This window comes from Durio zibethinus, chromosome 8 (assembly GCF_047325235.1).
Source record: "Durio zibethinus cultivar Kanyao isolate XHJ-2024 chromosome 8, ASM4732523v1, whole genome shotgun sequence".
NCBI lineage: Eukaryota > Viridiplantae > Streptophyta > Magnoliopsida > Malvales > Malvaceae > Durio > Durio zibethinus.
The window spans coordinates 27,350,681-27,377,884 of NC_143169.1; the positions used below are offsets into that span (position 1 = coordinate 27,350,681).

A 27,204-nucleotide genomic window follows, 5' to 3' on the forward strand; every position below is an offset into this window, starting at 1 on the left:
CAACATGATGGGTAACCAAGCTTCTAGTATAGAGTGCCTATGCACCATTTCTTGTGTTACGTTGATCTGGGACATGAAAGAGTCCATTTTTATGTCTTGGACCTACTTGAGCTTGGAGCTTGAGTCTTGGCCTATGACATGTGAACATGCATCGACCACTAGCAAAACTTGCTGGCCTTTTGTCTCGACACATGCCTCGACCACCATCGACACATCCTAGCCCTTATATGGGCAGTTCCCTTGAACACTGTCAGCACATGTTGGGTTGTGAACCACATGTGGTTGTCCTACGCTCGAGTCACACACCATGTGCACCATAACTAGGTAATAAATGGGTTCAAGCATATGTTCATACTTTTTCCATGCCAATTGCATTTTTATGGCTTGTAAATTCATATAATGGTCCTCTAACCTTTGTGTGAAGTTTCATGGCAAGATGACTTATTTTCTATTTGTCACAATTTTTAAAATTTTTCGCTATTTAGGATTTTTTGAAATTTTTTTAAGAGTTTTGGCCCCAAATTTGGTATATATGATCCTTGTATTTTTGTTGGAATCTATAAAAAAATTCAATTAAAAAAATCAAAATGTAGAAGATTTTGTGGCCATTTGAAAAAAGCATCCCTATTTTAGACACTTGAATGGTTACTAGCTGAGAAACTATAATAGCTTTTATACTCTTTAAGGGGGTGTGAGTTGTCAAGGTTCCTTAGGGGATAAGTGGCCAACATAATGGGCAAAGACTAGCACCCATTGCATATCATGTGTAAACACTCTCTGACCCCCCACCCCCAATCATCGAAACCCCTAATGCCATCAGTCAAGTTCTATAACGATGCTCCAACAATGGTTCCCTAGGCGAAAAATGTGGCACCAACGCATGCCTGAGCTCAGCATGTGCACCATGGCCTAGAATCAAACTTTAGTTAAGGCCTTGACCATTAATGGCACAAGTTGGCACATGGTGCAAGTACATGCCTTGACCATCATCAAGGGCACTTACCTTAACCACCATTGGCACAAGCTAGCCCTTGGTATAGCACTTGCCTAAACCACCATTAGCACATGCTAGCCTTTGGTGTAGGCACATGCCTCGATCAACATTGGCTGAAGATGGCCTATGGTATGGGTAGCTGGCTTAAACACCATTGGCACATGCTGGCCCTTGCAGCAGGCACTTACCTTGAACACCTTTGGCACATGCTAGGCCTTGGTGCAAGTACATACCTTGACCACCACTGGCACCTGCGAACCTTTGGTGCAAGATAACCTATTTGAAAAAAGTGTCCCCATTTTAGACACTTTAATGTCTATTGCTAGCATATCTCTAAAATCTCTCATGCTCTTTAAAGGGTGGTTGTCCTGGGCCTCCTCTCCCCCTACAAGGGGAGTAGGTGTGTGTGATGGGCCTATAATTTTATACATGCATGGCAATGTCCTTAGAGCAAATTCCAGGCTATGAATGTCTTTTGGCTATGTTGTCCTGTGGCTAGTTACTTTAGTGACCCACAAATGCCCATGGCCTCTACAGATTGGCATACATGTGAAAAAAAGGCTCAGCTATGCCAAGCTTAAGCCTATGCCTATAGCTGATGCTGGCCTAAACACCAGACCAAGTCCTTAAATCAGGTAATGGCACCCTGAAGTGGGCAAGCAAAATCTACGACCATAGGCCAGGTCTAGCCAAGTCTTTTAGGTATTTGGTAGTCTCATGGTTGTGGACCACAAAAATGCCTTAGCCTGGCCAAGCTTGTGCATATGTCACACCCCACATGAGCACCATCGAGGCCAAGGCTTCAGTGCTAGAACATGGAGGCTAGACCCTCACTAAAGCGCTAGGTCACATGAATGAGTCCCTATGAGAGTTACTTGATGTTGAACCTAATGACCATTTGAGAGAAGCTTCTCAAAAGCCCTAAAAAGATGGTGTGGCACTATAGGTGCGAAGGCTCTAGATAAGCCTAGTTACAAGCCAAGTGCATGGGCATATAACCTTCTAAAAGGGTGAGATACAAAAATGGGTATGGTTACTACAACACCAGGTAGGAATGCTTCCAGAAGGCTAGGGGTGTAGGTATTTTGTGAGAGAGCCTAGAACCTTTTAGACCTGGTGCACCACAAAGTGTATAGAACCAACTTCTTTTTAGAAATTCCCTAACCTTGTATGTGTTAAGAGCCTTGCAACCCTTTAGATTGTCTCTAGGGTCCAACAAGTCATTAGTGAGTGGTACACTCACTCAACCCGATTAAAGGATGACTTAGGCATCTGTGAATGGTAGTTTCCTACCTAAGGCTACATGGTTCCAAAGCTTAAGATTGAAGCTTGTGATAGTTGGCACCAGTGCACAGTTTAGTGTGCGACCCCGATCCAGGACAATGTCTACTTTTAAAAGAGCCCTCAAAACACTGAGGGACAAGAGACTCATGAGACACACACTGTTGGAATGGGCAAAAAGACACCAATAAGCACATGATCTTAACCTTAGATGCTCAATTGGCCAAGGTGGAATTAGCCATGGCTAAAATACAAGACAAGTACGAAGACTAAATGGAAGAATTGGTCTTGGCTCGAAAAGAGATCATGGAAGAGTTAAAGCAAACTCTTTATGAAGAAATCAAAAGCCTTACCTATACAAACTCTACCCTAGAGGCTTTAGTGGAGGCCATGAGAGAGGAGATAAAGCAACTTAAGAGGAGGCTTTTTGTATACAAGGCAACCATAGGGGGTGGCATACTCACCATAGCTTCTAGGACTAGGAGGGAGGTTTCCAAGTCAAAGGAGTTCAAGGGGACATGATCTTCAAAAGACATAGCCAACTTCTTATGGGGCATAAAGTAGTATTTTCAAGCATTGGGCACCGAAAAGGATGTTGCTAAGGTAAGCATTGCCTCTATATACCTTGCAGACATTGCACTTCTATGGTGGCATTGCAGGTCCAATGAGGTTAGGCATGGGGGTGCCGCCATTAGAACATTAGAAGAGTTCCAAAGGGAATTTAGGTAGCAGCTTTACGCTAGATATGCTATAGACGAGGCACATACCAAGCTACGATAGTTCACCCAACATAAAGAGGTGCGAGACTATGTTCTGGAGTTCTAAGAACTCATGCTCCAAATTCCCAACCTTAGGGAGGATGAGGCCATTTTTTCATTTATGGATGGGCTCAAGCCATGGGCTAAGCAAGAGCTAAGGAGGATGGGTGTCTAGGACCTCACTCGAGCCATGACCATCACTCAATCCTTAGTGGAATTCAAGAAAAGGTATAATTTTAAGTCTTTCAAGCCCAAAGGCAAGGTAAAGGTAGGGGAGACAGGGACAAGAGTAGAAATGGTAAAACACCAATACACAAATGGAAGTCCTCCAAGAAGGGACATAAAAAGAAGGACAAATAGTTAGTGACCAAAGATGGACCTATAACCTATTTTCTATGTGACAGTCAACACTGAGCCAGGGATTATCCTAATAAAACCAAGCTCATGGCCATCATTAAGGGGTATGAAAAGCAACTCGAGAAAGAGAGACTAAAGCTTGGTTTGATCATGCTAAGTTCTATATTAGCAAAGAAAGGGCATAAGAGAAAAGGGCTCATGTTCGACAAAATCTCAATTATAGGTAAGTACTTGAATGCCTTGGTAGACATAAGTACATTTGATCTCTTCATGTTCGAAGGAGTGGCCAAGAGACTAGGGCTCAAGGCCTAGAAAGGTGTGGGATGGATTAAGAGCATGAACTCTAAAAAGGTTTTGATCATGGGCATGGCACAAGGAGTCGAGCTATAACTTGGAGCATGGAAAAGTAAGGAATCTCTTAAGGTAATCCCTCTCAATGACTATGACTTTGTTATCGATTTAGATTTCCTCTAAAGGATCAATAAACTTTTTATTCCCTTTAGCAATTGCATTTGCATCTTAGATGATTAACATCTTGGACCATTGGTGCCAATGCATTGTCTCAATGAAACAAGAGCAAGAGACCAGAACCAAGGCACTATTCGTAATCTAGCTCGCCAAGGGCATGTGAAAAGAGGAGCCACCTTTTTGGTGGCCCCAAAGGAGGATGAGCCTTAAGAATTAAAGGACAACACCTCTTTAAAGGTGTTGAAGTCCTTCAAGGTTGTCATGCCAATAGAATTGTCCAAGAGACTACCTTCCAAAAGACATGTAGACCACAAGATTGAACTAGTGCTTGATCCCAAGCCACTAGCCTAAGCCCCGTATAAAATGTCACCCCCAAAGTTGAAAAAGCTAAAGAGATAGCTCAAGGAGCTTCTAGATGCAAGGTTTTATCAAGCCTTCTAAAGCTCCATATGGTGCACTTGTCTTGTTTCAATGGAACCACAATGGGTCTTTACAGATGTTCATCAACTATTAGGCACTAAACAAGCTTACGGTGAAGAAAAAGTATCCCACTCCCCTTATTGTTGACTTGTTCAACCAATTGGGAGGAATACGATGGTTTATCAAGCTGGATCTAAGATTAGGATATGATCAAGTGAGGATAGTTGAAGGTGATGAACCAGAGATAGCATGTGTGACTTGTTATAAGGCGTACTAGTTCCTAGTAATGCCTTTCAATCTGATGAATGCACCATTACATTATGCACACTGATGAACAACATACTACAACTATTCCTTGACCAATTTGTTATCATGTGCCTTGATGATATTGTTATCTATAGTCAATCATTTGAGGAACATGTGGATCACTTAAGGCAAGTGTTCCAAGTACTAAGCAAAAATGAACTATACATAAAAAAGGAGAAATATTCATTTACCCAGCAAGAGGTCTCATTCTTAGGCCATGTTGTAAGGAATGGCCAGATCCAGATGAATGTGACAAGGTCCATGCAATCTAAAAATAGAAATCGCCAACCAATGTCATAGAGTTAAAGTTACTCTTAGGTTTAGCAAACTACTATTAACACTTCATAAAATGGTACTCAGCCATTTGTCGCAGTACATGCTTTAACCACCATTGGCACATACTGGCCCTAGTGTGGCTAGTTACCTTTAACACCATTGGCATATGCTAGGCTATGCACCATGTATGGGTATCCTAGGCCTGGGCTGGGCGCCATACACACCATAACAGGGCAATAGGTGGGTTTAGGCACATCTTCATATTTCTGCGGAGCCAATGCCATTTTTATGGCATTAAATTCATATAAATGCTCACCAGTGCTCACATTTTGGCTTGGCTCAATTTTACTAAACATGAACACCATGCCTAGACCACTATTCTAGCAAGTTCTGTATGACCTGGGCCTCTAGTAGGCTTCAAGACCTTTTCCCCTAGCTATCAAACCCTATGTCACTAGAACTAGAACTGCTCCATAACTTAAAGAGAACCTTTAGGTCTGGAATAGCTTGTGGACTATGACACATGCACATGCCTTGACCACCATTGCGACATGTTGGCCCTTGGTCTCGGCACATGCTTCATTCACTATCGACACATGCTTGCCCTTTGTATGGGCAGTTTACTCAAACACCAATAGCACATGCTAGGCCAGACACCATGCATAAGTATCCTGGGCTCAGACTGTACACCATTTACACCATGATTGGGTAATTGGTGGGTTCTAGCACATTATATTTGTGCTATGCCAAAGCCATTTTTATGGCTTGTAAATTTATATAAACACTCACTAGCACACGCACCTTGGCTTGGTTCCCCTGGCTATTGAACCCTATCTTGCAAGAACTAGAATTGCTAATCGACTAAGAAAGAACCTTTAGGCCTGGACCAACTTACCGACTGTGACACATCCACATGCCTCAACCACCATCGGCACCTAAAGACCTGTGGTGCATGTACATGCCTTGACCACCATCGATAAATGCTAGCCTTTAGTGTAGGTTATTACCTCAGACACCATCATCAAATGCTGACAATTTGTATGACATCTGTACCATGACCCTTCCACCACTCTTTTATCCCTTCCAAGGCACTTATCTACCCCTCAAGCACTGTCAACACAAAATGATGCTCAGTGTATGTGTTATGGGCTCTAGTCTTAAGCTAAAATCTGTGTGGCCTTAGATAGGGAATTGACTCTATGTGCCTAAGTTAGCTTACGAAGCTTAAGTGCTTAGCATAATTCTAGCTTGTCAAAGATTGTGCTATAGTACTAGGCCTTCTAGAAGCCTCAAAATCTTATCCTCCTAGGACTATGTTTAGGTGTGCTTGCACTTGGGTCTAACCATGTACCCATACCTTGATCATCAAGGCCATTGCCTGGGTCTGACTATGTTCCCATGAATGTTCACAAGCATTTACACTAGGGCCTTGCTTAATTCTACTAAACTTAAACACTGTGCCTGAGCCTTTAGAGTCTTGATCACTACCTATACCATTGTTCTGTGCTAATTCATCATGACATTAGCCTCCAATAGGCCTCAATGCTTGGTCTCTCTAGTTTTTAGATCCAATCATGCTAGAACTGGACTACTCCTTAACTAATAGAGAACTTTTAGGCCTACACCAACTTACAGGTCATGACACATGCACATGGCTTAACCATTATTGGCACTAAATGACCCTCGATGTATGCACATACCTCGACCACCATCAAGACTTGTTGGTCCTTTGTCTTGGCACATACTTTGACCACCATCAATACATGCTAGCCCTTTGTGTAGGTAGTTCCCTTGAACACTATCGGCGCGTGCTAGATCACGCATCATACGCGTGTATATCGGGCTTAGGCTACGCACCATGCGTACCATGACCTGGTAGTAGGTGGGTTTAGGCATGTCTTAATATTTTTTCCATGCAAATGCCAATTTTATGGCTTGTAAATTCATCTAATGGTCCCTTAAGCCTTCATGTGAAGTTTCATGACAAGATGACACATTTTTTATTTTTCACAATTTTAAAAATTTTTCATGATTCAAGATTTTTTGAAATTTTTTTAGAATGTGTTTTAGCCTTAAATTTGGTGTACGAGATCCTTGTATTTTTTTTAGCATCCAAAAAAAATTTAGGTAAAAAATCAAAGTATAAAAGAACATACCTATTTTGGACGCTTGAATGGCTGCTGTCTATGAACCTATAAAAGCTCTTATGCTCATTAAGGGGGTGTGAGTTTTCAAGGTTCCTTGAGGGATAGGGGGCCAATACAAAGGCCAAAGACTAGCACCCATCACACATCATGTGTGCACACCCCTTAGCCCCTACCCCTTATCACTAGATCCCTAATGATATTGATCAAGTTCTCTGGTGATGCTTTGACGATGGTGCCTTAGACAAAAAAATGTAGCACCATCACATGCCCGAGCCTAGCATGTGTACTGTGGCTTAGAATCAATCTCCAGCCAAGGTCTCAACCATTAATGGCACATGCTGGCACATGGTGTGGGCACATACCTCGATCATCATCAACACAAGCTAGCCTTTGGTATAGGCACTTGCTTGAACCACCATTGGTATATGCTAGCCCTTGGTATATTTTAGATGCCTCGATCAGAATCAATAAAAAATGGCCCTTGATGTGGGTAGTTGCTTTGAACATAATCAGTACATACTGGCCCTTGGTGCAAGCAGTTGCCTTAAACCCATTGGCATATACTAGGCCTTGGTGCAAGCACATACCTTGACCACCATCAGCACCTATGGACCTTTAGTGCAAGATTTGCTTGTTTGAAAAAAGTATCCCAATTTCAAAACACTTTAATGTCTATTGCTACCATATTTGTAAAATCTCTCATGCTCTTTAGAGGGTGGTTGTTTAGGCTCTTCTCACTCCCCTATGAGGGGACTAGGTGTGTGTAACGGGCCTATCATTGTGTACATTCATGGCAACATCCCTAGAGTAAAATCTAGGTTGTGCATGCCTTCTAGCCATGTTGTTTGGTGACTGGTTGCTATGGTGAACCACAAGCACCCATCACCTCAACTAATTGGCATGCATATGAAAAAGGGGCTTGACTATGTTGATTTCAAGTCCATGCCTACGGTTGATGCTAATCTCAAGTCTATGCTTATGATTAATGCTACCTGAAACTATAAACTAAGTCCCTAAATTGGGTAACTACTCTTCAAGGTGGTGCAAGTGGAAGCTAAGGTCGTGGGCTAGGTCTAGCCAAGTCTCTTAAGTATTTGGAAGTTTCATGATCCCTTCTCATAGACCACAAAAATGCCTTGGCTGGCCAAGCCTACATGTGTCATAAGCTGGTAGCTTAAGCCTAGCTACCCTGTAACCTTAGGTGGGAAACTACCATCCATAGGCCTAAATCAGCCTTTCCCTTACTCTTTGCCAATCATTTTTGCCATACACTCCATTAGCTCCCTAAAAGCTTAGAAGAAAGCTAGGAAGGAGGGTTAAAGCAATTGTAACTTTTATTTACATGATACTATATACAATTACTTTATGCCTAAGTCTATGACATGGTTTTTCTTGTTTATGTAGCTTCAACTTGTTTACAAATGAAGAGAATGGCCTTTATTTATACTTGAGCCTCACCAACACATATGACCCTTATTGATCCAAGTGTGTGGCCCTTATGGGCCTTTTAGACACTTTCACGGTCCTTAAACACTTTCTAGGTCAACTAAGGCCTTTGCAAAATCTAGCTTGTTCTACACTCCCTGCTAAGCCTCGAGTCTACAAGTGTCCGAGTACTTTCACTTAGTGCCTGTACCTAGCAGGTTCTAAAACCTTCCCCGTCTGGTCATTACTCCACATGAAGCTAGGGCCTTTTAGAGCCTTTCTTAATTAGGTGTTATAGTACCTATTACTATTCCTACCTTAATCCCTTTTAGAACCTTCAGTACCTATGTAAGTAGTTAGCCTTTAGGCTTATCTAAACTGTTTTGCACTCGTGCACCTAGCGTATCTCTAGGCTAATCTAGAGCCTTCTGTGACTGCTCGTCTATGCCACTTTTTTGAGGCATTTTAGATTCTTCAAATGAGCAATCTTCCTTCTCGGCACTAGGCTGCTTACCCCACCATGCTCTTACAGCTTAGCCTAGGCCCTAATCTACAAACTTGGGCCTCGTATATGCCTTTAGGACCTTATTTTCAATCCTTCCCAATCTTTTACCCACACCAACTTGAACAAGCCACTTCTTTTAACCCACTTGGCTTATGATTTGCACATGAACTATGACACATGCAACTGATGCTACCTAAGAACCCAGGAAAAAGTCCCTGAATCAGGTAATGTCCCCCTGGGTGCTGACAATATAGTTTACATGTGCGGTCCAAACCAGACCAAGCATCGATGGTGTCATGTCATTGTTGTTTATTAGATGGTAGATGTAGTCTCTAGCCTTTACTTGTGTTTTACTTGTGCATAGTAGTTGTGGCATGACCTCATATGTCATTTCCTCTGCTCACTTGTTGTATAATTGAATGGGTGGGTTGTGGAATGATGTGTGTGGATGCTACCACTTATACACAATGGGTATATGAGTGGTGCTATGGTTGTGTATGTTGGCAGACTCCATGATCGATGCATTGAACTATCAACCCATCATCTTTTTCAATCTCCCTCTATGAGGTCATCGTACCTTAAGGGTGCCATCGAGATCCTGTGTTGCATACTAAATCAATGGAAACTGGATGTCTTGCCATCCTTTATTGGTTTTATGTCTTTTTGGGCTATACGTCGAACCTCAATCGTGCCCCATGTCCCAAGTGTGCCACCCAAACCTCTATGGCCACATTGGTGCATTAGTGTTTGATCATGCTCTTAGATGCAGAACATTTTGTAAGCATGGTCTCTTAGCCCTTATTCATCCAATGCTATGCATTTTATGTGCTTGACATGCACGATGCTTATGCTTTGTGTTAGCTCTCTCTGTTGTTTAGTCAGTGTGTTAAGGCCCATGTAGTGCCAACATCCCAAAAGAATGCTACCTAGTTGATCCTACCAGTAGTCATATGCTTGTCTAAAAAATTAAGCCATGCATGTGTAAGTTTAAACTAATTCAGACTATGAAACTACAAATGGTTCAACAAATTAGTTATAGTTTGTTTGATGGTATCTAGTACTCGAATAACCGTAGTAATTCTAGAGCTAATATGTGCAACAAATCTTGACTTCTAAAAGGGATGCATTATTAAATAAAAGGTCAATGCAGGGTTTGCCTATTACTCAAATGATTCATGATAACATGATGGATCACATGGCCTTTGTATCGATGATGCATCATTCAAATTTTTGCCCTATCAACTTTTGATGGTAGGATAGTGGCTTCCTATAGTGGCAACAAGTAACAAAGAATTAGGGTTTGATTCTAGAGAGGGATCCTAAGAAATGGTAGCGGGTGTGCAAATTACCCAATTCTGACTTGAGGAGGTAGTAACAATAAATAACAATACTAGGCTCTATGAGTCTGGTAATTGGAATGAGTATAGTCTAAAACCCTTAATAAGGATCCATTAGAGTTTAAGTTTAGTGCTAGCAGTTACAATAATTCCAGCTCTAATAGTGTATATTTATGTTGTTGCAATTAAAAAACTTGTAGTTAGAACTAAGGTTGGGTTATTCGGTCTACCTCATAGTGAGCATTGGTCTACTCATCCCTGCTGCCAGTGATGTACTCTTGGCCTTAACTAGCCGAGTCATTGCTTTAGAGTTGTTACTTTGAAGAAATTAGAGTGCTCAAAGCAAGCCTAAGATTGTATACATTAGCATGGATAACATCATAGGATTTTAGTCCTACTGTGTTAGCCTTTGGGATTAGAGTAATGATTAATAGGGATAGTCAAGCGCATTCATATTTCATAGTCAGAGGTGAAACTCTTGGATTTATAAAAAATGAACAATTACAAAAGCATTTGCCAAGGATGTTTTCATTAATCAAGAATGAAAGTTGAGGGCTCAAAGACAATCAGATATCATCCTAGTCTCAACCATAAACAATGTTGACCAAGGATTGATAGTGTTACTTTTAGAAATCCATCAACACATTATGAGAAATCAAAGTCATTAGGTTTCGAGGGGAGTATGGTTGCAAGGCTGAAACTTAAAAGGATTGACATAAGGGTACCACCAAGAGTAGAGCCTGTGGCTTAATTTGACTTAACATGGGGGAACTTACCAGGTTTAGACATAGTAAGGATTGATAGAATGAGAGCTCTTTCTTGATTCTATAGGTGGTGGTGCATGGCTGTTCTTGGTTGGTGAAGCAATTTGTCTAGTTAATTTTGTTAACAAATGAGACTTCAGCCTACTAACTAGCTACGAAGAGGTGATCCTTCATGGCTAGCCTCTTAGAGGGACTATGGTCACTTAGGTTAAGGAAGTTTGAGGCAATAACAAGTTTGTGATGCCCTTAGATGTTCTAGACTACACACACACTACACTAATGTATTCAACGAGTTTATATGTCACTGTCCATAGGAAAGACCAAGCCAAGGGTTCTCATTGAGATAGGGAGCATTTCTAAAGCTAATGAGACCAAGTCAATTTGTAAGGTAGACTAGGCATAGAGGTGCAATAGAGGTCCCAGGGGTAGGACCATGACCCAAAATGGATGCATAGGCACTGAAATGAACTCAAGAAGCTTAAGCCAGTGGATTTGGTTTAGTAGCTTTCAGATAGACCCAGGCATGGGTGCAGGTGTATGCCTAAGCATAGGTAGAACCAAACCTAGCACAAGCCCAAAAAAGGGCCCTACATGGGCACTGCTAAAGAAGGAGTCCAAGATAATTCAAACTCCTTTGTAATAGAGTCCATGTAAAAATAGAACTCTTTAATGTAATCCTATTGTAATGTCCTATATATATTGGACTCTTTGTAAGCTTAAGATAGGAACTATGTCAACCATTGATTCAAGGGAGCCTTAGTTATAAATAGATGGGGCCCCCAACCTCATTATACTCTCCACAACTTGAGTAATACAAGTTTACTCTTGCCTATCTCTATCATTCACTTTAGCTTTCTATTAAACAGTTTAGGTATAGCCTTATCTAATAGCAGATTGGGGCAACTAGCCTTGGAGTTTTGAGTACCCATGCATATGTCTAGTTAAAGGATTATCTAAGATACTAGATAAGTTAATTCCAGGGTCTTAGAGCCATACAAGTCAAAGAGTCTCAGCCTATGATAAGTGGTATTAGAGTAGGTTTAGAACTAGTTTAGAGTCAGCAAAAACTATTCCAGAGTGATTAATACTGTGTGCTGCTGGAACTAAACTTAACATTGGGAGAGGTTTCGAACGTGTTGGTGTAGGCATTCAATTTTTTGGTGTAGGCATTCAATTTTTTGGTGTGGGCATCGTAGGTCATTTTTGTGCTTGTGTGCTGGTGATATGCCCCTTAGTGCACAAGATACATGTGTACAAAAGTGTAGACTAGGTGTTCAATCGATTACTATTATGGTACTATAGAAATGCTAGGCATGGTGTGTAGGTGCATAGACTGGTGGCTGACCAAGAATGCAAGGCATGTTAAGCTAATGTGTAGATTGGTGCTTGACAATGTGTGTGTGTTGGTGTGTTGTGCCAACAGATAGGTGTGTTGGTTCATAGGGACCAAGACTAGATCACTGGAATGTGCAAAAGGTTGAGGTAGTCTCTTTAGTTTTGTAAATTGTTTAGGGTTGTTGCATCACTAGGGAAAACTAGACTGAAGGCCAGGGTAAGGGCCTTGATAAGTGCCCTCCTATAGATGAAGAAAGGAAGGCTAGATTGAGAGACATGGTGATGTCACTAGATACCCAATTGTAAAAGTTCAAGGTAACTATTGTTGAATTGAGGTATAGGTTCAAGGATAAGGAAGGATCCTTGAATGAGGCATTAGAGGTGCTCATGCAGTGGAATGAGGCATTGGAGGCCATGGTGTCAACCTTGCAAAAGGAGCTAGCAAGGCTTAGGGTTGATCATACTACATTTCAAACTGCCATAGTTGTTGGTAAGGGCTTAGGACCTAAGGTGGTGGTGGCTAAGCAATTTTTAGATGGTCAAAAGCTAGGAGTAAAGACCATGCTGCAACAAAGAGGTATGTAAGAGTCAAGTTGGGCTAATGTTGTTATGGAATCGAAGACTCGGGTTTAGTGCACCAAATCTCCAAAGCTTAGGGGAAACAACCAAAGTAGGGAGACACCAATGTTTGATCCTTAGGGGAGGAAAGGCCTATGAGAAATCCCAAATTTTGCATGGCCACTATTGCCACTAATAGGGGCAAGGAGAATAAACCCTTGAGTTGTTTTTTATGTAACAATTAGCATAGGGTGAAGGAGTGCCCGAGGTGTGCAAGGCCTTCAACCATCAACTACTCAGAGAAGTTGTTTGTAGGCAAGAGTAGTAGTGGTGATGAGCACTAAAATGAGCCTAAGGTGATGCAGCTTGACACTTTTTAATTCTGTTGAAAAGGCAGAACCTCTCTAGGAGATGACAGTGAAGTGGTAATGGAGTGCCACAGCATTAGTCCCAAGATGTAGCCATATCCCTCCAAAAAAAATTTTGTAGCAGGCAACTTAAAGAAAGTAGAGGAGACATTGGGTGTGTAGGCAAAAAAGACTAGTGCAGCACAGGGTTAATGATACTCGAAGAACAACAGTAAAGTACTTATTTGGGTATAGGACAGACACATAGGAAATCTAGTTCGAGGGGAGAAGACGAAGTTGATTTGCACAGAAGCATGCAGTTCAAGTGTAGCATCCATCTAGCAATGAGGATGTTGCTAGAATGAGTGGGAGAGAATGTCACAGTCCATAAGAAAGACCAAGCCCATGGGTTCTCACTGAGATAGGGACGGGTTCTAAGGTAATCAGGACCAAGTTAGAATGCAAGGAAAACTAGGCCCAGAGGCGTAATAGAGGTCTTGGTGGTAAGACCATGACCTAGAATATATGCATGGGTGTCGAAACAAGCTTAGGGAGCTCAAGCTAAGGGATCTAGTTTGACAGCTTTCAAATAGACCTAGGCATAAGCACGTGAGTAGGCCCAAGCATAGTAGAACTAAACCTGCAAAAAAGAGCCTCATATGGATATTGCTAAAAAAGGAGTCCAAGCTAATTCAAACTCCTTTCTGATAAAGTTTATGTAAAATTAAAACTCTCCAATGTAATCATATTGTAATGTCCTATATATATTGGACTCTTTGTAAGCCCTAGGATAGGAACTATGTTAGCCATTGGTTCAAGGGGGTCGTAGCTATAAATAGGAGAAGCCCCCCACCCTCACTATACACACTACAATTTGAATAATACAAGTTTACTCCTTCCTATCTCTATTGTTCTCTTTAGCTTTCCATTAAGGCTATAAATAGGAGAAACCCCCCACCCTCACTATACACACCACAATTTGAATAATACAAGTTTACTCCTTCCTATCTCTATTGTTCTCTTTAGCTTTCCATCAAGCAATTTATGTGCAGCCTTGTCTAGAAGTATATTAGGATGGTTGGCCTTGGAGTTTCAAGTGTCCATGCATTAATCTAGTTAAAGGCTGCTCTAGGACACCGAATGAGTTAATTCTTGGGTCTTAGAGCTACACAAGTCAAAGCTTGAGTCTCAACCTGTGACATATAGCCTTGGCTGATAGGCCCAAGTAATATTTGAAATTTCATCATCATGGTGATTGATCATTTTAATTGTTGGTATTTAATGAGGAATTCCTAGTAGGCATGAGTCATCAGCTCACACTAACTACATCCTTGCCCTTTGTACATACCGCCCATCACTCCTACTGATTGAATGGTCTGATGAAGTGTTTGGATCATGGCAATATGATAGTTCATTGCCTATGATGTCTCGAGAAGTCCATCGAACCTTACATTTAGAGGAAGGAAAAGTGATAACAAGGTTTTCGTATGTGAACTTGTGAAAAGATCATTATTGAAACTTGCTACAATGCATTAACAAAACACTAAGGGGGCAAGGGTACCTTCATGTGTCAAGCCCCTTCCTGTTCTAGCTGTGCATGACAATCGATTCATTTCACTTCCTAAGCGGGTGAAACTATTAGTATCATTGCTTACGGCTGAATAACGAACCCTTGGTGCCAAACACCCTAGTGAACCAGAATGAAAAAGAGTATGTGTGCCTTCTCTATCCTGTTCATGGTGCATACATGGGCGACATCATGACTCTTTTTTTCATGAAAAATGAAAACAACTCTCAGCAATGGATATCTCAACTCTCACATCAATGAAGAATGTACTAAAATGTGATACATGATGTGAATTGTAGAATTTCATGAACCATTGAGTCTTTGAATGCAAGTTATGCTACAAGCCATTAGGCTGAGGGCACGCCTGGCTGGGTGTCATGCGTTATCTCCCCCTCTAAACCCCCACCCATTAGGCTCTACAGTAAGGGGCTGAAAGTTGCCCCTCATGATCTCACTGATCGTGGTTGGCCCAAAAGCGAGTCCCCGACAATGATAGCATTGTGATCATTGGTGGTAAAGCTCTTGGCATGCCTCAACTCTAGTGTTGCATGCTCGTTGTCCATCTAGACCCCATTGGACCCCTTGCATCACTTGATTGATGCTAGCATCATAACCCCAGGTTAAGTAAGATTACATGATGAATTTAAGCATATATACATGTAGAGAAAAGAAACTTACCAAGATTCCCTTAGCAATAAAAAGCAAACTAGAAAGAGCCGAACTTGAGAATCGGGTGCCCACGGTGTCTGAATTGTAGTTTACAGACAAGTCCTCAGTGGTGGACCAGGCCCAAGTCCCCAGGAATGGGAAGCCAAAAAAGTTGAGAGCCCAGTTATGCCTAGACCCTATCACACCATAAGGCACTATCTGTGAGTCAGGTTGTTTGGGTATATAGCCCTAATAAGGTAGTAAATTCCATCCAAGGCTGAATATGGGTGAGAAACTGATAGAGAACAAGTATCACGAGGGAAAGATGAAAAGGACTTTGAAAAGAGAGTCAAAGAGTTCTTGAAATTATTAAGAAAGAAGTGAAATGGGGGCCAATGATGCATCTTGGTTAAATGTGGAACAATGATAGCTGATCCGTCGATCGACTAGGGCATGGGCCATTGTGGGTCATGGCGGTGGCCCAAACCTAAGCTTTCAATATGCCTATGGAGACATTGTTACCATAATTATAAAATGTAGCACATGCCATCTCGACATGCCTCAACACTCACATGCTCCTGACATAGGCTTGTAGGTTCCTCATCTGACTTATCTTGAAACATAGACCAAAGAGTCTAACATGTGTGTGAGTCAATGGGGTAGAAAACCTATAAAACACAAAGAAGCTGATTGATGGGATCCCTCATGAGTGAGCTACTGACCGACCTTGATCTTTTAAGAAGGGTTCGAGTGTGAGCATGGTTGTAAATACCTAAAAGATAAGGAACTATGCCTAAGTGGGACAAAGCCAAAGGAAACTATGGTGGAGGCCCACAATGATACTAGCATGTAAATTGTTCAATTAACTTGTGAATAGGGGTGAAAGACTAATCAACAATTTAATAGCTAGTTCCCTCTGAAGTTGTTCTTAGGATAGTTGGAGCCCTTAGTGAATTCCATCAGGTAAAGCTAATGATTAGAGGCATTGGGTCCGTAACACCCTCGACCTATTCTTAAACTTTAACTAGGTAGGACAGTGTAGCTTCATTAAGCCATGCCATGAAATTGAGAGCTCCAAGTGAGCTATTTTTGGAAAGTAGAATTGGTGATGCAGGATAAACCAAAAGCCAAGTTATGGTGCCCAACTTTGCACTAACCTAGAACCCAAAAATTGTGTTGGTCGATTAAGATAGTAGAATAGTGGTCATGAAAGTTAAAATTTGCTAAGGAGTGTGTAACAACTCACCTACTAAGTCAACTGGCCTTGAAAATGGATGACGCTTAAGCATATGACCTATACTCAACTATTAGGGCAATGGCCGAGCCCTAATAAGTAACAAGACACATGGTCACTATAAAACCTGAGGCATAAGCTTGGGTGGAGCAGCCCTCAATGTAGATCTTGGCATTAGTAGTAAATATTCAAATGAAAACTTTGAAGGCCAAAGAGAGGAAAGGTTCCATGTGAATGGCACTTGTATATGGGTCAGTTAATCTTAAGAGATGGGGGAAGATAGTCTAATAGTGCATCCTGAACAAGCTTTTAAAAGGGAATAAAGTTAAAATTCTTGAACCGAGATACAGCGATTGATGGCAACATTAAAGAATCTAGAGACATTGGTGGGGTCCTCGAAAAGAGTTATCTTTTCTATTCCATGGCCTCCCTACCTTGGAAATGACTCAACTGTAGGTAGGGTCCAGTAGCCAAATGAGCAACGTATGTTGCTTGGTGTCTGGTGCACCCTTGGCAAGTCTTGAAAATTTGGAGCATCGAGTGCCATTCATGTATGATCATACTCATAACCACATCAGGTCTCCAAGGTAAACAACCATTGGTCAATGGAACAATGTATGCAAGGGAAGTCAGCAAAATGGATTCGTAACCTCGAGAAAAGGATTAACTCTAAGGGCTATGCATGGAGGTCCTATTTTTAAACCCGTCGACTATCAATGCACTACTGAGCTACTCCCATGGTAAGAGCAAGTCACCATGTGCCAGTTAAAAGCCTTCCTTAAACAATGAATAGTCAACTTTAAACTAGTATGGACTAAGGGAATCTGACTACTTAATTAAAACAAAACATTGTGATAGTCCCTACAAATGTTCACACAATGTAATTTTTGCCCAGTGTTTTTAATGTTAAAGTGAAAAAATTCAGCCAAGCGTAGGCAAATGGTGGGAGTAACTATGACTTTTTTAAGGTAGCCAAATGCCTTGTCATCTAATTATTGATGCGCATGAAAGGATTAATGAGATTCCCACTATCCTTGTCTACTATCTGGCGAAACTACAACCAAAGGAATGGGTTTGGCAGAATCAATGAGGAAAGAAGACCCAATTGAGCTTAACTCTAGTCTGACTTTGTGAAATGACTTGAGAGGTGTAGGGTAAGTGGCAGCCCTCAAGTGAAATTAAAATACCACTACTTTTAACGCTACTTTACTTATTCTGTAAATCAAAGGTAAGGTACGACCCCTTCTTCTAAACCTAAAGCCAGCCTCGATCAGTGAATCTAAGTGAAAAACATTATCAAGTAGAGAGTTTGGTTGGGTGGTACATATGTTAAAAGATAATGCAAGTGTCGTAAGATGAGCTCAATGAGAATAGAAATCTCATGTAGAACAAAAGGGTAAAAGCTCATTTGCTTTTGATTTTTAGTACAAATACAAACTATGAAAAAATGGCCTATCGATCCTTTAGACCATCAGAATTTGAAGCTAGAGGTGTTAGAAACCACATGGATAATTGGCTTGTGGTAGCCAAGCATTCATAGTGACTTTGCTTCTTTATCTTTCAATGTTAACTTTTTCAATCATTATGAAGCAAAATTCACCAAGTGTTGGATTGTTCACCAGCCATTGGGAACGTGAACTAGGTTTAGACTATCATGAGATAGGTTAGATTTACCTTACTAATTACAGTGTCGCAATAGTAATTCAACCTAGTATGAAAACAATTGTTTATTTGCACAATAGGTCATCGCATTTGGTTGAAAAGCTAAAGGTACAAAGCTACCATGTGCTGGATTATAACCAAATGCCTTCAAGTCAAAATCTAGGCTAGAAGTGATGCATGTGCCTATCACCCAAATGTTGACCCACAGTAGGGGCCAATGCCCCCAAGGGCATGTGTCCTAGGTGTAGCCCCCATGGTGAATAAGCCACACAAGCCTCCTTGGAGCTCAGTTCCCATCGAGTGGCAAGTAGAATCTTTTATAGATGACTTAAATACGTGATAGGATATTGTATGTGGTAGAGTAGCCTTGCTACCACATCCATTGAGATTTAACCCTTTATTGCTTCAATTTTTCCCTCCCCCCACAACACCCATCGAAGTCCTTTCATTTTATTTTTTTACACCGCACCCTTCTAGGGTTGGGGATGAATGGGGTTCTCCATTGCAATAGATTTGGTCAGGAATTTGTTATAGCCACCAAGTAAACTACAATTGAATACCTTTGGTAGTTGTTATAATGATAGCCTCGCCCTTAGTGTTGGCACTTGCCTTGAACTCTATCAGTGCATGCCAGCCTCTAGTGTAGGTTGTTGCCTGGAATAGCATCAATAGCATGTGGCCTTTGGTTGGAATAGGCAATTGCATCCAATACCATCTACTGATGCTGGCTTATTGTTACCCCGACACCATTAATAGATGTTGGCCCTTAGTGTAAGATGTTGCCTCGAACACCATTGCCAAATGCTGGCACTTGGTATAGGCACTTGCCTCAACCACCGATAGTGCAAGTGAGCTCTTGGTATAGGTTGTTGCCTCGAACTCCTCTTAGTAGATGCTGGCACTTGGTGCGGCTTGTGTATCATGAACCTCCCACCCATAACACTTGCGTACCCCTCGATCACCATCAGCACCAAATGATGCTCGATGCATGCGTTACATGCTCCAATCTTAAGCCAAACTTCATGCAACCTTGGATAGGGAATTGACTTTGTTTGCCTAAGTTAGCCTACAAAAGTCAAGTGCTTAACATAATTCTAGCTTATCAAAAATTATGCTGCAGTATTAGGCCTTTTAGAAGCCCATAAATTTGATCCTCCTAGGACTATGTTCAAGTGTGCCCATACTATGTCTGACTATGCACCCATACCTCGATCATCAGTGCCCATAGCTGGGTCTGATTGTGTGCCCATGCATCGTTCACCAGCATCTACACCTAGGTTTGGCTGAATTCTACTAAACTTGAACACTATGTCTAAGCCTCTAAAGTCTTGATCAGTACCCATACCACTAAAAAAGGCTAGTTCCTCATGACCTAGGCCTCTAGTAGGCCTCAAGGCCTAGCTCCCTAACTATTGAACCTATCTCACTGGAATTGGAACTGCTCATCGACTCGAAGAGAACCCTTAGGCCAAGGCCAGCTTATAAACCATGATACATGTGTCACTAGTTAAGACTTAAGCTTTGACTCTTAAGGCTCCAGGACCTAGGAATGGACCCATCCAACTTCCCACATTAGCCTTCAACTGAATTGGTGAACAGACACTCAAGACTTTAGGGCCAACCACCTAAGCTACTGCTAGACAAGCCTCTGTATAAGGTGTTTAATGGAAAGCTAAAGAGAACAACAAAGATAGGCAAGAGTAAACTTGTATTACTCAAGTTATGGTGTGTATAATAAGGGTGGGCACACCTTTTATTTATAGCTAAAACCCCCTTGAATCAATGGTTGACATTATTCCTATTCTAATGCTCACAAAGAGTATAATATGTATAAGACATACAATGGGATTACAATGAATAGTTCTAAATTTACATGTCTACACATACTTTGGTTTTGCCTGCACCTAGGCTTACTCTCACACTTGTGCTTGGGTTTGTCTAAAAGTTGCCAAACTAGATCCTTTGGCCTAAGCTGCCTAAGCTTGTTTCAATGCTTGCACACCCATTCTAAGTCATGGTCCTGCACATAGGGCCTCCATTGCACCTTTGGACCTGGTTTCCCTTACATTTTGACTTGGTCCGTGTTTTCTTAAAACCGCTTCCTATCTTGGTAAGAACCTTTCAAGAGCAGAATGCATACGCAAGCATCATAACCGCTCATGCAAGCTCCCTAAACCAAGGTTAACACTTGTAAATGGGCCTCAAATGGACTAAGCCCCGGTGCAAGTGGACTAGGCCTTGGTGTGGGCACACCATGCCATAGTAGACCTAACTATCATCAGGCCGAAGTAGACCTAATAGGTAGAACTTTCTAGAAGGATCTGGAGACTCCCATGATAATATAGTTCCTTACACAATTCAAACTTTTGACGTATATCTCATGTAATCTCTTTGTAATCTTGGATACTGTAATAGCCATTAGATTGAGTCAATCCTAACCATTAATTCATGGGGGCTTCAACTATAAATAGAGGGCTTCCCCACCCTCATTTGGTATACAAAAACACTTGAGTGAATACAAGTTATAGCATTTCCAAGCATCTCTTGCTTTCTAGCCTTTTCTAGCTTTATAGTGCCTTTCAATGTTCTTTTAAGTGCTCATTGCTTGAAAGTGTTTGCATGCTAACTTAAGCATACAAGGAGGGAGTCCAGCCTAAGGCCACATGGAGCATTTGGTTTAAGTCCTAGGCCCATGACACATGTACATGCCTCAAGCACCATCAGGACATGTTGGCCCATGGTCTCAGCATATGTTTCGACCACCATCAACATATGCTGGCCCTTTGTGCAGGTAGTTCCCTTAGACACCATCAACATATGTTGGGCTATGCGTACACCACGATAGACAGTATGTGGGTTCAGGCACATCTTCATATTTCTACCATGCCAATGCCATTTTTATTGCTTGTAAACTTGTATAAGAGCTTACTGGTGCCCATACCTAGGCCTGGTTCAATTTTGCCAAACATGAACATCATGCCTGAGCCTCAAGAGTCTTGATCACTACCCATACCACTACTCTAGGCTAGTTCCTCATAACTTGGGTCTCTAGTAGGCCTCAATGCCTAGTCCCCCTAGATGTCAGACCCTATCCCACTAGAACTAGAACTGCTTTTTGACTTAGAAAGAACCTATAGGCTTGGACCAGCTTGCAAACTATGACCCATGCATATGCCTCAACCACCATTAATACATCTTGGCCCTTGGTCTCGACATATGCTTCATGCACCATCAACACATGTTGTGTCATGCACCACGTGTGGGTATCCTAGGCTCAGGATGTGTGTCATGGGCTCCAACCTAAGACTCAGAATTCATGCAACCTTAGGCTTGGAATCACCTCCTTCTAGCCTAAGTTAGCCTAGAACACAAGTGTGCAGGCAATAGAACAATAGGAAAGACAGAATGCTCAAGTTTGAGAAAAACAAAAGAACAAGAGAATTGTTGGAATATACTCTATATTTTACTAAAACTAAAGTGTAAGATAATGTACAAAGGAGGGTGGGGCAACCCTTTATTTATAATTGAGGTCCCAGCTACACTTATGGCTAAATCCCTAGAATCAAGGAATTACAATCAATCAAGGATCACATAGATTACATTAATACATGATTTTGCTTTCCAATTTTTAAGGTCAACCAAATCTTCCAAAAGGCTCCTGCTGATCTTGTGTGCTTCTAAAAAATCTTGCTGGACACTTCCTTTCTTGTGCCTTCTTGGATATGGTGTGGGCATCTTGTGAGCCTAGCCTTAGCCTTGCAAGCTAACCTGCATACTATATAGGCGGTTTGAACTCCTCTCCAAGGGCTAGTGTGCAAACCCTCACCAATGCTCCTAGTGCACGAGCCTCAACCTCAAGTGCTTGAGCTTGTGTGCCTTGTACACCCACCCAGGGCATGACATTCTCCCTCACTTGATTGCGTAATGCCTTTATTACGTCTTCTATATGGTGCTACTTCATCTGGTCCCAAAATTGTCTAAGTCTTCTGCCAGTTCACAACTTGCCTCACTATTTGGAAGTCCTTTTCAGTACACCAATTACTCTTGTCTTGGTTGGTAGTTCTTCTACCTTATTTTTTGGTCAACTATGATGTTGTGGACCTCCTTCTTATATAAGACCCTAGCTCCTAATGGCATATGCTTTGACTCTGCCCATCCTAGATCTCTTTTATCTTCACAGAATGGCTTGAGCATGCTAACTTGGAACATCGGGTGTACTTTTAGCTTGGGTGGCATATCTAAGTTACAGGCAACCTTGCCTACTCTCTTCACTACTCAAAAAGATCCTTTATACCTCTGGACTAGGCCTTTGTGTAGCCTCTTGTGGTGCACAATGGGGTGCAGCTTCACCAACACCAAGTCTCCTACTTGGAACTGTATCTCCCACCTATTATGGTCTACCCATTTCTTTGACCTCTTTGTCTTTTTGTGTAGATAGACTCTAGCTAAGTTAGCTTGCTCTTGCCAAGCCTTGGCAAACTTGTATGCTACTGGATTTGGCCTTGTATAACTTACAGTAATCAAACCGGGTGTTAGCGATTGCTAACCTATTATGATCTCAAATGGAATCTAGTTCGTTACCTCACTCTTTTACAAGTTGTAAGAAAATTGGGTGACATCTAACAGCTTTGGCTAGTTCCTTTGTGTGGTACTCACATAGTGCCGAGGTAGACCTCTAATACTCCATTCACATGCTCAGTCTGCTCATCGGTCTATGGATGTATACTAATGGAAAAGTTCAAGTCTGACCCTAAAAACTTGAACAACTTAGTCCAGAACCTACCCGTGAAATGCCTATCCTGATCACTAACAATGGTCCTTGGCACTCCCTAATACTTCACCATGTTCTTCAGAAACAACTAGGCTACTTCTCAATTGGCACTCTTTAGTTACTGGAATGAAAATCCCATACTTGGAAAACCTGTCCACCACTACCACGATGCTTCCAAACCCTTTTGCCTTAGGTAGACTGACTATAAAGTCCAGAGTGATGCTCTCCCATGGTCGCTTTGGCACTGGCAATGGCTCCAAGAGACCACTTGGTTTCTTGAGCTTCACCTTATCCTATTGGCACACAAGATAAGTCTTCACATAGGCCTCCACATCTTCCCTCATGTATGGCTAGTAGTAGCAGTCCTCTATTAAAGCTAAGGTACAACTTACCTATGGGTGTCGAGCCAACCTCGAATCATGGCACTCTTGCATGACTTCCCTACAAAGTGTCTTATACTACGGCACAAATAGCCTACTGCCCTTAGTGTACAATAAACCATCCTACAACCAAAATCGCCTAGTCTTACTTTGCTAAGCGTACTAGCATCATGCACAAGGCCTTCCTTGATGCGCGGCACCAAAGACTTCTTTTGTTGGCTAATGGTAGCAAGGTTTGCCTTTCTGATTAGGGTGTCAACCACTAAGTTCACCCGTCCTGGCTTGTACTCCATATAAAAATCAAACTCCACAAGAAAATCTTACCACCTTACCTGCTTGAAGGATAGCTTCTTCTGTGACTGGCAGTAGTTGGTCACCACATTATCCATTCTGACCATGAACCTCAACCCCAATAGGTAATGGCATTAAGTACACAAGTAGTGCACCATTGTAGTCATCTCCTTCTCTTGGACCGTGTATCTACACTCAGTCTCATTGAGCTTTTAGCTCTCAAATGCAACTAGATGTCCTTCTTACATCAACACACCCCTATTGCATAATCTAATGCATCTATATACACCTCATATGACTTGGCATGGTCTAGCAAGGCTAAGACTGGTTTCTTGGCCACAATATGCTTCAACCGATCAAAGGCTTCTTGGCACCCTATGCTCTACTCCCATGCTCTTTCTTTCTTGAGCAAGTTAATAAATGGCATGTGGCTGAGTGGCTTTTGATAAAGGGCTTGTAGCAGTTGACCAGCCTAAGGAATGATCAGTGACCTTGGTTGGTGGTTCCCATTCCAAGATGGCATGCACCTTGCCTTCATCCATGTGAATCCTACCACCTCCCACTATGTGGCCTAAGAACAAGATCTCCTGCTAGGCAAATGAGCACTTCTCCTTATTGACATACAGCTTGTGCACTTACAACACCTTAAACACCTATCTCAAGTGGTCTACATGCTCTCCTAATATCTAGCTATAGATCACAATGTCATTTAGATAAATCACAACAAATTGATCAAGAAATGACTGAAGTACCTTGTTCATGAATGTACAGAAGGTTGCTGGGGCATTGGTAAGTCCAAATGGTATGACCAAGAACTCATACGAGCCATACCAAGTGACACACGCTATCTTGGGCTTATCTCCCTCCATGATCCTAACCTAATAGTAGCCTGACCTCAAATCCAGCTTAGTGAACCACTTTGTGCTCCCAAGTTGGTCGAACAATTTCGTAATGAGTGGGATAGGATACTTGTTCTTGATGGTCAACTTATTCAAAGCCTGGTAATCTATACACAACTGCAATGACCCATCATGCTTGCACTGGAATAGAACTATTGCACCATATGGCACCTTAGATGGCCTTATAAAGCTAGCATTAATCAACTTCTTGAGCTGTTTCCTTAACTCTTCAAACTCTGGTGGGGACATTTGGTAAGGGGCTCTAGCTGATGGCTTGGCCTTGGGCACTAGCTTGATTTTATGGTCCACCTTCCTCTTAGATGGTAGCTTGCTAAGCAACTTTGCAGGCATCACATCACTAAAGGACTCCAGCTCCTTTAGCACCTCCAAGGGGGTATTAGACTCCTCTTCTCTTGGCTCCTCATACTTCAGAGCTGCCAATAAGGTGTCTTCATCCCTGTTCACTGCCTTGGCAAATTGAATGCTAACACCACTTTAGACCCAATCTAAAACCCTCCCCTCAATGGTACAAGGCATTGGCACTGTGCATCCATAATGCAAATACAATTGGCAAAAGGCACAAGGAGGGCATTAATCCGAACAAGGAAATGCAACCCAATCACAAACTCATAGTCATCCAAGGGTATTACCTCATTGGTTTCTTTACCCTTCCAATCTCTAAGCTATAACTCCACTCCTTATGCTACTCTAATGGCTGAAACTTCCTTGGAGTTCATTGTCTTGATGGTACTAGTTCTTTTCTACACCTTTAAAATGAGCTTTTAGGTTCAAACCCATGAAATAAACAAGTGTGAGGCATTTGTGTCTACTAGTGCACTCACCTTCTAACCTGTACCCATCAAATCAGCAAACATCAAGCCTTTGGTTTATAGCTCCCCTTACTCTAGATAGCATTGAGCACCAATGACCTAAGCTTTGCTGCCCTTACCTTTGACTCCTCATCAAACTCTTTATATACAATAGCCAGCTTGCCTTTCTATGGGTAGTTACATGTTATGTAGCTCCCTTCACATAGGTAGCATGCAAGCGGCTTTTGATCCCTCTTTGCCTTCCATTTCCTTACTAATGGCTCGCCATCTTTGTCTGAATGGTCTCGGTCCCCATCCTTGGACTATTGGTCATAGTCTCTTCTCTTGGACTACTTCTCCCTGTCTCTTTTATCCTTACCCTTACCCTTTCCCTTGGGCTAGGATGACTCAAACTTGTTTAATGGTTTGAACTCCACCAAGGACTCCGCAATAGACATGGCTTTAGCCAAGTCATGAACTCCCTACCTTTGTAGCTCATGCTTCTATCATGGTCCTAAAGTAAAGTCAAGAATCCCACATCAGTTAAGTACTAGAGCTGGTCTTGGGATATAAAGGTTCACACCTCTTCTTCCTTGTGAGGCACCTTTTGTGGGAAAAAACCATGAGGCCAAAAGAGCCAAAGCAGACAATACCTTACAAGGGTGTGAACTGTAGTAAGTAGGCTAATCTAGGATGCTGGATGAGTGCATGATTGAGTCTTGGAGCCACATAGGCTTGGATATTAATTCTTGGTCTATGACAAATGGAATAAAAGCCAACTCTATAAGGTACTAGAGATGTGCCATGAAGGATGGTGGGCCCTCATTAGAGTGGGAAAAGATGTCATGGTCCTGAAGTGAAGTCAGGAATCCCACATTAGTTAAATACTATAGTTGGTCTTGGGATATAAGGGTTCACACCTCTTCCTCCTTGTGAGGCATCTTTTGTGGGACAAAACTATGAGGCTAGAGGGGCCAGAGCGAACAATACCTCACAAGGGTGTAAATTGTAGTACGTAGGTTGATCTAGGACATCGAATGAGTGCACGTCGAGGCCTTGGAGCCACATAGGCTTAGAGATTAAGTCTTGATCTGTGGCACTTCACCCACAGCTTCAACCTATCCATAAAAGCAAGTAGGCCCTTTATCTCACTCAAATCTTAGATCTAAAGCATCAGTTTAGAGAATTTTTAAACATAGTCCCTTATCTCTCATTACTGGGTAACCCTACACAACTCTGCCTGAGCCTCATTGTTGGTATACTCTGAGTTGAATTGCTCTTTGAACTTTCTTTTTAAACTCTACCCAAGTTCCAATCATGGCACCTCACACCTTACATCATTACACCCGCACCTTCACCACAACAAGGCAACATTAGTAAGATACATTGATGTAATGCTTACCTTGGTAGCCTCATCTTGCATGCTCATGGCCTAGAAGTACTGGTCCATGCCCTATAAAAAGTTGTCTACTTTCCTAGTTGCCCCGGTCTTCTTGAACCCTTTGAGCTTAGGGATCTCCACACGGGTCTTAGATGCTCCAGCAAACATGCCATTCCCTATGGCAGTCTTGCACGCAGTGAACTCGTTCTTGAGCTCCTCTATCTCTTTGAGCATGGCCTGCATGCCATCATGCATGGTCTCTACCTAGGCCTCCAAAGTCTTAT

The 27,204-nt window shown here is 41.9% G+C and overlaps 1 non-coding gene and 2 pseudogenes across 1 annotated transcript; all 3 read left to right on the plus strand.

Moving 5' to 3' along the window:
* The first annotated feature begins 9,863 nt into the window (after window positions 1-9,863).
* On the plus strand, window positions 9,864-10,948 carry LOC149517771 (18S ribosomal RNA; annotated as a pseudogene).
* Window positions 10,949-15,067: 4,119 nt separating this feature from the next.
* Window positions 15,068-15,223, plus strand: LOC149517772 (5.8S ribosomal RNA). The gene has a single exon (XR_016344387.1). It is a non-coding gene; the product is annotated as a 5.8S ribosomal RNA (ribosomal RNA).
* A 232-nt stretch (window positions 15,224-15,455) lies between these two features.
* On the plus strand, window positions 15,456-18,803 carry LOC149517773 (25S ribosomal RNA; annotated as a pseudogene).
* Window positions 18,804-27,204: the final 8,401 nt, after the last annotated feature.